Here is an 11,445-nt window from a genome sequence, read left to right on the forward strand (position 1 = left end):
TTTCCAATTTGAGTCTTTAAGTGCAGACACTGGGTTTTTAGGTATATGAGATTTTGTGACATGGGTGTGGAGGCCATAATATTTTTGGTTTGGCTTAAAAATTCCATGTTGACTTCTAGTAACAGGTTTTGTATCTATTTGTAAGGTGGGTTGGAAAATTGTAGGAATGGTATTTGACTTATGGATTAAGTATCTATTGTTGTGAGGTGTGGGGAGAGGGAGTTTGTATTTGATAATGTGGTGGGCTGTTGTGGAGGAGGAATAGGGATGTGAGACCGAGTGGGTGAGGTTATGGTTGTGGGTGGGTCCGTATGGGATGAGGTGGACCAATTTGAGGGATGAGGTGGGTCCGTATGGTTGTGTGGGTTATTTTGTGTTTGGGTAATTATGTGGCTTATGTAGTAGGGGGACAACTCGTTTTCAAGGAAGTTATATGTAGTAGGTTGGGGGGTGTGCAACTTTGCATATGGAAAATGAGTTTCGTCAAATAGGACATGGCGGAAAATAATAATTTTATTGGATGTTAAATCTAGACATTTATATCCTCGATGATTTTTCGGATACCCAAGAAAGACACCCGGAGTGGATCGAGGTTGGAGCTTATGTATCGTAGTGGAAGAAAATAGAGGATAACATAAACAACCAAACACTCATAAATGTGAGTAAGAGGGTTCTTTGTGATATAACATTTTAAGTGGAGACTCAAAATTTATGGTTTTGTTTGGCAAAATGTTTAAGAGATATGTTGTCATTTCAAGAGCATGATGCCAAAAAGTAGGTGGTAAAGACGCGTGAATTAATAAAGTTCGAATAATATTATTAATGGAGCGTATTTTTCGTTCGGATTTGCCATTTTGAGACGATGTATAAGGGAAAGACAAACGAAATGACATTCCATTAATATCACACATGTTTCGAAAATTATTATTGACGTATTCACTACCATTGTCACATTGAATTTGTTTTAATTTCTCGTTGAAATTAGGTGTTGATGTAAGCCTTTAGTTTTTGAAAATTAGAATATACTTGAGATTTGTTTGACATTGGAAAAGTCCACAAAAATTTTGAGTAATTATCCAAGAAAAGAACATAATATTTGTGACCTAAAGAGCTTACAACAGGAGACGCTATACATCGCTATGTAAAATACCAAACGGCAAAAAACTAGTATTATTTGAATTCATGAAAGACAACTTGATATGTTTACCAAGAGGACAAGAACGACATAAACTAGAATGTATTTGTCTAGATTTATTACATTCGATAAATTTATTTTGTCTAAGAGAATTTAAAATGTATTCTCCCCGGATGACCCAGGCGATCATGCCACAAAGAAGGCGATAAAGCTGCAAGAGAAAGATTAGGCTTGAATTTATATTTGGAGTTGGTGTTGGTTGTGATGGGGTATAGATCACCTCGACTCTCACACCTCATTAGAGTCATCCCCGTCTGAAAGTCCTTCACAGAAAAACCAAACGGGTCAAATTCAATTGAAACCTTATTATCTGTGGTAAATTTACGAACCGACACTAAGTTTTTAATTAACTTTGGAGCATGTAGTATATTGTTTAGGAAAAAAGGGGTGTGTGGGGGGTTTTATGTGTGCACTGCCAAGGCCATAAATTGGAATAGAGTGGCCACTTCCGACAATTATATTATTATTTTTGCTCAATTTAAAATAAGACGAAAGATTACCTTGCGAGGATGTCATATGAGAAGTGGCTCCGGTGTCCATATACCAAGATTGATCAGGCTGAGCAAGATTGAGGGTGTGTAAAGAAGTTTCAATATCAGTTGGGTTGGGTGCATTAACATTGTAAGCAACCTGTTGTGGTCTTGGCCCAAAGATTCCTCCTTGTTGAGTCTGTGCAGCATTAGTGGGCCTACTCCAATTGTAAGATCGATAAGGGCAAGGTGGTATGTTCCATGGAGCCCATTGTTACCATGGCATCCATTGTTGCCATTGTTGTTGACCCTGTCCACGACCCCCGTCGTTGAAATGATTGGGACATGTCTGATCGTCCCTCCCGTAATTTCGGCCACCGTTGTTGTGGTTGTTCTTTTTGCCTCGGTTGCCGCGAGAGGTGTTGGATGGTGGGTTACATTTTTGATAAGTGTAACCAGGAGAGGAATGGCGAGGGACATCATCATTTGACAGTGGAGTTTTGGCCATGAGTGCCACCAGAGTGGAGGAAGAGCCAGAGTCACGAGCGGCTCGCTGAAGCATCATAGATTCTTCAAATTCAAGTCGTGATTTTGCGATTGCAAAGGTTGGAAGAGGATCGTGTTGTTGGATGTAAGTTACGAACCCGGCATAAGCCTCGGTGAGACCGGAGATCATTTTTAATACCAAACGAGTATTTGTGACTGGAGAATCAACGTTTTGCGAGTTGATCGGAGAGGAGCTTAAGACGGTTGCAATAGGCTTTAGTGGAGGGAAAATCTGCCAGGTTGGTATTACTAAATTGGTTTTCAAGTTGAACGGCCCGTGAGTTCTTGTTATCATTGAATAGAGCGGCGATACGATTCCAACATAGTTCGGCAGTGTCGTTAATCACAAGAACATAATGAAGTATATCTTGTGTGACAGTTGCATACATCCATTGCAACACAACGACATCTAGACGATTCCAAAGGTCGAGATCGTTGGCTCTGAAGGTCGTTGCCTCAGCACGAGCTTACTCGTCAATAGGTGGTATGATGTGATCAAGCACGTTGTGAACACGTGCTTGCACGGTGAATAGAGCGGACCAAGAGAGATAAAGATCGGAGTCATTATCCAACGTCACTGGTATGATGTTTTTGACGTTGGTAATGGAGAAAGCAGAATGAAAGTTGGTTTTCATCACAGGAGGGGATTGGTTCGTCGTTGATGAAGTTTCGTCACCATTGGATGTGGGAGAAGAATAGGTGTTAGTCATGGTGGAATAGAAGAGTTGCAGTGGTTAAGAGGGATATATTTGGATCGTGTAGTCTGATACTAGAAAGAAATATTATTGTTTGCTTTTCATTGATGTGATATCACAAATATATACAATTGTTACCAAATCCCTCTATTTAGGAAGGTATTGATGTTTCATCAATATAATTACATATAGAGATATTGAAAGATCATTTTCTATTAATATGAGGCATCAGTAGAAATAGTAACAAATCATTTTCTATTAATATGATATTCTATTAAATGCCAAGGGACCCGAAATAAAAAATCAGAAATTCAAACTACATAATTTAATGTTATGTTAAGCAATCGTAAGGAGATTCAGGTAGTAATCATCCTATTTGAGGTTGGTCAACAAAACTTTATGCGTTTAAGCAGTTTCTGAACTTAAATTGAATTTTTAACTCTGAAAATTGTAATGCATTTGTATAAAATTGATGATTTTAGCGACAAAAAGAAATGGAAAATTAAACTAAAAGAATTTAACATTATATTAAGCAATCGTAAAGAGATTCATATAAGAATCACCCTATCTGAGGTCGGTCAACAAGATTTTATGCGTTTAAGCAATTTTTGAAGTTAAATTAAATTTTTTACTCTGAAATTGTAACGCATCTGAAAACCACAGCAGTATCAGACATATTATTATATTCGAAACCAAAGTTTAATAAATCAAAATATTAACAACGACATAACCACAAACTAATTAAAAGTTTAAAAAAATTATCTACAAAATATAAAAAAATGCAAAGTGGTAAATGGGCCTAAAGTGATCTAGTCCAAATCTACAAATACATTCTCCAATTCTAATTAATTACTTAAATTATATATATATATATATATATATATATATATATATATATATATATATATATATATATATATATATAACAAAAATAAAATTGAAAAAAAAGAACAAAAATCGTAAACACAAGCCAATGTTGTTATTAATTTGTTGGATTCCCCTTTTCAAATATCAAACAAAACATCCGCTAAAACGTGGACAGGTGACAAGAATTAAAACAAATAATATAAAAAATGAAAAGTAAAAAAACAAACACAATATAACCTCTTCTCTGCAGAAAAGAGATTCTCAAAACGCATGAGTAAGAACAAGTCGTGAGAGAACTTTCACTGAACAAGCTTCGACGACTACAAATGATGATTTGGTGCTTGAGAATGTATGCTATGGTGAGTAATATGGTGTTCGGTTTTGTTGTTGAATAGTTTGTGAGAGGAGTTTGATGTTTCATGGTGGTGGAGATTCAGAGGATAAGCGAGTTGTATTGAAGACGAGATTACCGGAAACAAAACGCGGAGGTGATGGTAACGTTACTGTTTGGATTTCTATTTCTCATCTCTTTTTGTTTTGGTTTGCCTCTGTTAATGCATACTATTGTTGTTGTTTTGTGTGTTTACATGAAGGTGGTGCAAGATTGTGGAGGTTATGGTTCGGTGCGTCAAGGTGGTTTATAGTTGAAAAAGATGGAGTTTGTGCCTGTTTTTTGTTGTTTTTCGATGGTTGTTGTAATGTGTTTATGGGTGATAATAAATTTTTGTAATGGTGATGGTTTTGGTTCGATGATGAAGGTGAAGGGTGATGGTTGGTTTATAGGTGGAGTTTATGTTGTAGTGAGGTGGATGGTGGTGAGGGTTGAAGGCAGTGGTGATTTGGTTATGGAAAGGCATGGTGGTTGTTGGTGTCGGAAAGAAAAAATGGGTGATTGTTGTGGCTTGGTGTGTGTGGTTGTTGAGTGAAGAAGGAGAGGGTGGTTTGTTGTTTTGGTGTTGTGAGGTTTTTTTCGAGTGATGGAGATGAATGTTTGACTTTAAGTGGAGAGAAATGAGATGAGTGAAGGTTTTGTGCATAGTGAAAATTGTGAGGGTAATCATAAGGATGTTGTTGGTGAAGGTAGAATAAGAGAAGGGTGGTTTGTTGTGTTGGTGTTTTTTTATGAGATGATGATACATAGAGAAGACAAGTTCTCATCCAAAAATGAAAATAGATTCTTCTCCTTTTGATATTTTTTACACAAATCAAAAGTGAGCTGGCCACGTGGGCCAAATATATATGGTCTATATTTTAAATAATTTGCAAATATAAAAAAAACAAATGTCACAATGTGATTGGTTTTCTTAATTTAATTTAAAAACAAAATAACTCTTTTAATATTTACTAATTAAATTAAAAATAAATCAACACAATTAAAATAGAATCAAAAGTACAGATAATTCTAATTAAATCTTCCGATTATTTTGGAAAAAGAACAAAAATAATCGAACAAAAACTGAATAAAAATCAGACGTAAAAATACCCAAAAAAATAAACTGACCACATTAAAATGATCAGTGCAAAATAAAATTCTCGGAAACATATATGTTTTGATCAAATTTTGAAATAAAAATTGATCGGTTAAAAGGCTCAGGCTGGAAAAAAATGTGACCGAAAAAGTAGTCAAATAATTAAAACGAGCACGCCAAGTTAAACGACGTGAACCGTAGATTAAGAAACAAGGTAGTCATAGCTCGTTAATACGTGGCTCCAGCGTTCTTCAAACTGAAGGGCATCACTCGATAACAGAATGTTCCCCAAGGTGTGATGAATGTTGTCTTCTCCATATCCTCGGGTGCCATTTTAATTTGATTATATCCGGAAAATCCGTCCATAAATGATAAGACTTTGAATTTAGCTGTATTATCTACCAACATATCAATATGTGGTAATGGAAAATCATCTTTCGGACTAGCTTTATTCAAGTCTCTATAGTCCACACACATCCGGACTTTTCCATCTTTCTTAGGCACGGGCACAATATTGGCCACCCATTGAGGATATGTAGAAGTCACCAGAAACCCCTCATCAATTTGCTTCTGAACTTCTTCTTTGATCTTCACTGCCATATCAAGATGAGTTCTTCTGAGCTTTTGCTTCACAGGCACACACTCAGGCTTCAAAGGTAGGAAATGTTGCACGATATCAGTATCTAGACCAGGCATGTCTTCGTATGACCAAGAGAAGACGTCAACATATTCTCGTAGCAACTCAATCAACCCCTTCTTAACAGATTCTTCTGGGAGTGCCCCAATCTTCACTTCTCGCACACAATCCTCAGACCCCAAGCTGACTGTTTCCAGATTCTCAAGATGCGGCTGAATGATCTTCTCTTCATGCTCAAGTAGACGGGTAATCTCGTCAGGAATCTCTTCAACATCATCTTCTTTCGCCTCAAATACAGGGAATTCAAAGTTGGGAGATGGTGTTGGATCATTATGTTCAATGGGTTTGATTAACCTGCACAATGATTTTGGATATAAAAGCTTTTAGAATTCAAACAAGGCAAATCATCATGCAGATGAAAAGATTGATTTTATTCTTATTTTAGGGTTTTATGTGATCACCAATTTCATGCAAAAAGCAAAAAGGGAAAAATAATTGGAAAAACAAACATTTAACATGAATTTATTGAATGGAAATATCATTGCATTTATTCGCCAATAATGTCATCACTCCTCCTTTTGGCATGGGAGAAGGGTTTTTTAAACACAATGAACATTACTTTGACTTATGGATAACTGTTGGAATATCCACAGTGACCCAATTATTGCAGATTCCTCCAGGGATGACGAAATTGCCAGAATCCTCTTCGTCCTCTTCCAAAATAGCATCAGCCTCTTCGTCTTGACTGGTGTGGATGAAACCTTCACTCTTGAACAAACCTTTCTTGTTGAAGACCCCAGAAGAATAGCCTATACCAGCCCGGGACTTGTTGTCTTCTAACTTGATCATTTGCCCCAATCCAGCAGTTGCACCATAATCAATGGCCAACTTCGCATCTTTATAGGAAGCAAATGAAGGAGTTCTCTTCTCAACCGGCTCAGTAATAGATAAAGCTTGGAAGGGAGTTCCAACTTCATCCTCAACATCTATATATGAGAAGGAAGACAAATGGATAACCAGGAGAGCCTTTTCTCCCCCTACCACCACCAACTTCTTATCCTTTACAAATTTCAATTTCTGGTGTAAGGTGGATGTCACGGCGCCAGCCTCGTGAATCCATGGTCTGCCTAGTAGACAGCTATACGATGGGTGAATGTCCATAACCTGGAAGGTAATCTGAAAATCACTTGGTCCGATTTTGACTGGGAGATCAACCTCGCCAATCACAGTTTTGCGAGACCCATCGAAAGCCTTCACAACTACTCCACTCTGCCTCATGGGAGGCCCCTGATATGACAACTTCGCGAGAGTGGTTTTCGGCAATACATTCAATGATGACCCAGTGTCCACCAACACATTGGACATGGCGTCGTCTTTGCAGCTCATAGATATATGCAATGCCAAGTTGTGGTCTCTTCCCTCCTCAGGGAGATCAGAGTCACAAAAACTCAAATTGTTACAAGCGGTGATGTTTGCAACAATGCTATCAAACTGCTCTAGTGTGACATCGTGATATACGTATGCCACATCCAACACCTTCTGCAGAGCTTCTCGGTGTGGTTCTGAATTCAATAGTAGTGATAACACAGATATTTTGGATGGCGTTTTTAGAAGCTGGTCTACAACATTGTACTCGCTCCTTTTGATGAGCCTCAGCATCTCATCACAATCTTCTTTCGTATTGCCACTCGGGCCAACAGAAGCAGGAGTTTTCAACGTAGAGGAGGGCTTAGCAACATGTGCCGGATTCGGAGCGCTCACAGCATTCCCAATCGGGCGTTCAACAAAATCAGCATCCATACTTCCTCGAGCATCAGCTTGAGGCTTTAACGGAGCTGCAAATACATGACCGCTGCGGGTCAAACCGCTGACGTCAGCAATGTTAACAACAGACGAAGAAGGCAGGGACACCTCTTTCCCATTTTCCATTGCTACAGCATTGTAGCGATAAGGAACCGCTTTCTCGGAGGAGTACGGTACAGGTCCGGCTGGCTTGATAATCAGAGCAGGAGAAACCTTCTGCTTGCTGCCATCATACTTGATGAGAACAGGCTCAGGTATCCGGAATACGGGATAAATTACGTTGACCTCGGGAGCATCTTCGTCAACATTTCTATTCTGAAGGATCTCAATGACTCCTTCGTCCAACATCTCTTGAACATCTCTGCGCACCTGGCAACATCCTCTTTGATTAACAGAACAGACTCTGCATCTATCATGGTCGTGTTCATAATGACTATAGTCACACAGCAAGCGATGCAACTCAACCAGCGATTGTCGGATATGGCTGACATATTTAACTTTGTACTTGCCAGGACAGTCCTGGACCATATTAACAGACTTCCCATGCTCGGGCAATGGGTTCTTCTTCACATTCGGACCTACGTCCTCGAAAAATAAAATCCCACTTCTCACAAGGTCTTGCACCTTGGTCTTCAAGGGATAACAATTCTCTATGTCATGTCCGGGAGCACCGGAATGATACACACAATGAAGCTCGGGCTTGTACCACCACTGAGGGTTAGCAGGTACAACGGGAGGGTCTCGCGGAGTGATTAACTTTCTATCAATCAGAGACGGATAGAGTTCAGCATAAGTCATCGGAATGGGATCGAAGGTGACCCTCTTCCTCTCGTGGCTGGTGCTGGCATTGTTGTTGTCATTTCGAGGCTGGTAGGCCTGCTGTTGCAGACGTTGTTGTTGTTGCTGATATTGCTGAGTCTGCGGTTGCTGATAATGTTGAGCTTCCCTGAAAGCAGGTGCTATATGAGCCACCTGATGCTGATTATTGAATGGGCGAGTAATCTTCCTCTTCACAGAGGGTCTTCTTTTGACATGGGAAGATACAACATGTGCCTCTCCCTCCTTCTTCTTCGTAAAACTTCCATATCTCTTTGCTGAAGAGCCTTCATCTCGAGTTAAGCGTCCTTCACGGACCCCTTCTTCCAATCTCATCCCCATATTCACCATCTCGGTGAAGTCTGAGGGAGCACTGGCTATCATTCTCTCGTAATAGAACGAGCTCAAGGTCTTCAAGAAGATCTTGGTCATCTCTTTCTCCTCTAGGGGTGGCACTATCTGAGCTGCCAATTCGTGCCACCTCTAGGCGTATTCTTTGAAGGTCTCTTTCTCTTTCTGGGACATTGCCTTCAACTGGTCTCTATTAGGAGCCATATCCATATTATACTTATATTGCTTGACGAAGGCTTCGCCAAGATCGTTGAAAGATCGGATGTTCGAACTCTCTAAACCCATGTACCACCGGAGAGCAGCGCCAGACAGACTGTCCTGGAAATAATGGATGAGCAGTTGATCATTATCAGTTTGCGTCGACATCTTGCGAGCATACATCACAAGATGACTGAGAGGACATGTATTTCCCTTATACTTCTCAAAGTCAGGCACTTTGAATTTAATAGGGATCTTCACGTTGGGCACAAGGCACAACTCAGCAGCACTCTTACCAAAGAGGTCCTTCCCCCTCAAAGTCTTCAGTTCCTTGCGAAGCTCAAGGAATTGGTCTTTCATGTCGTCCATCTTCTCAGAAGCGTCTGGACCCTCAGATGGCTCAGAATGATATATGGTATCTTCAACCCTTGGTAGTGTGTGCACGACAGGAGGTGGCACAGAAAGGACCGGGCTAGATACCGGCAAAGAAGCAAGAGTTGGAGCAAAACCCTCTGGCATGAAGTTGGCGGGCATTCCCCAAGGGAACCCGGCTGGGATAGATGACGCAAAATGAGTTGTTGCAGCAGGCACGGTAGAAGTTACGATCTCAGAAATGACCATCCTCTGGGGAGGAGTTGCAGGTGTTGGAGAAGACTGGCTTTGAGCGGCCAAGAATGACTCCATCAGGGCAGTCAATCTGGCTACTTCCTCTTTCAGCTCACAGTTCTCTTGTTCCAAATGATCCATCAATCTCGAAGAATTGGCTCTGGTGTAGTACCGGTGAGTCAGCTTATCTTCAAAATAAATGAAGAACACAGAGTTAGACCATAGGACAAGAAGCCTGGAGCAAAACCTGCTTATGCACATGATGCATGTAATGCTTGTGCATATGATTTGTTTTTTCATTTCAGAGGAACTTTAGAGTTCTATTTGCAAATTTCGGGAAATATTACACTTTTATCACATATGAGAACATCTTATCAATAATATTTGGGAAATATTTTTACACCAAAGAAGTACCGCATTGGTAACCAAAGATAATACAAGAGAAAAGGAGAGTGATCATCCTATGGATCCCTAGAAACAATCATCTAAAGCTCGGGACACGGGAAGATAAGATGCACGAAGCCTCTTCACCTCTTCCTCATAGGCTGCCTCCATATCTGCCTTCTCCTTGGCGAGTCGATCATACTTCCTCTTCCAAAACTTGGAAGACTGAGGAAGTAGAGAAGTCCATGCATCATTAGGATCGTCAATGACCTGATGCTTGAGAAACTCAATCAAAGCATCCTTCTCCTTAATCTGCTGAAGCAACTCTTCTCGTTCACGGATCCAAGCACGTGAGCGGACCTCGTCTCTCAACTCCTCTACTCCTTGGTTAGGGAGGGTTGATGGCCCAGCCATAACCATAGGTGTAGGTCTCGGATACTCATACGGAATGAGATACTCAGAAGCTCTCTTCCTGACCCAAGTAGTGTAAGGCTCCAAAGCGACACAATTCTTAGGACCCAACTCCTTCCTTCCTTTCCTATGAATCTTGCGCCAAGCGCGGACCATCCGAGCTTTCAAGCCTTGGGGATCTTTACCCTCCTGAAAGAACATACCCTCTAACAAAATGTTATTGGGTTTATCTTTTAGGGGGAACCAAGCTGACGACATGCTAAAACAGGGTTGTAGTTAATCCCACCACATGTACCAAGAAGAGGTACATTGGAGAATTCACCACAAGAGTCGATAATCTGCACGCCATCATACACACGGTTGTACCAAGAGATATCATCATTAGTGAGAGACATAAGTCTTGTGGACCACCGTAGACATCCCTTGTTCTCCTTGAAAGCGACCGTCTGTGGTAAGTGAGAAATAAACCACTTATACAACAGAGGCAAACAACACACAATGGCACCATCACCCTTTGCATTCCTCATATGCAAAGAAAAATAAGTGTCTCCCAACAGAGTCGGAACGGGATTAAGAGTAGAGAAAATCCTAATAGCGTTCACATCCACAAACTTGTCGATGTTGGGGAACAACACTAACCCATAGATGAGAAGTACAAATATGGCCTCAAAGGCATCCTCACTCATGGCCTTCCCATACACAGTAGCTTGAGCAACGAGGAACTCAGAAGGGAGACCTTGAATTCCACCTTTGGTAGTCATATGAGCACCAACCAGAGATTCATCTATATGCAACATATCAGCTATCTCTTGAGAAGTTGGAATACTCTCCAAGCCACTGAACGACAACTAGTCTAGAATAGGTATACCTATAAGATAGGCATACTCCTCAAGCGTAGGCAAAACTTGAAAATCCGGAAATGTGAAGCAACGGTACAAGGGATCATAAAACTGCACCAATACACTCATCAATCCTTCATTCACCTGAGTAGTCAGAA

General features: G+C 40.4%; 1 pseudogene; it reads right to left on the bottom strand.

Moving 5' to 3' along the window:
• Positions 1-1,939: 1,939 nt before the first annotated feature.
• On the bottom strand, positions 1,940-2,921 carry LOC127129777 (uncharacterized; annotated as a pseudogene).
• Between the last annotated feature and the right edge of the window lie 8,524 nt (positions 2,922-11,445).

Source organism: Lathyrus oleraceus, chromosome 3 (assembly GCF_024323335.1).
Source record: "Lathyrus oleraceus cultivar Zhongwan6 chromosome 3, CAAS_Psat_ZW6_1.0, whole genome shotgun sequence".
NCBI lineage: Eukaryota > Viridiplantae > Streptophyta > Magnoliopsida > Fabales > Fabaceae > Lathyrus > Lathyrus oleraceus.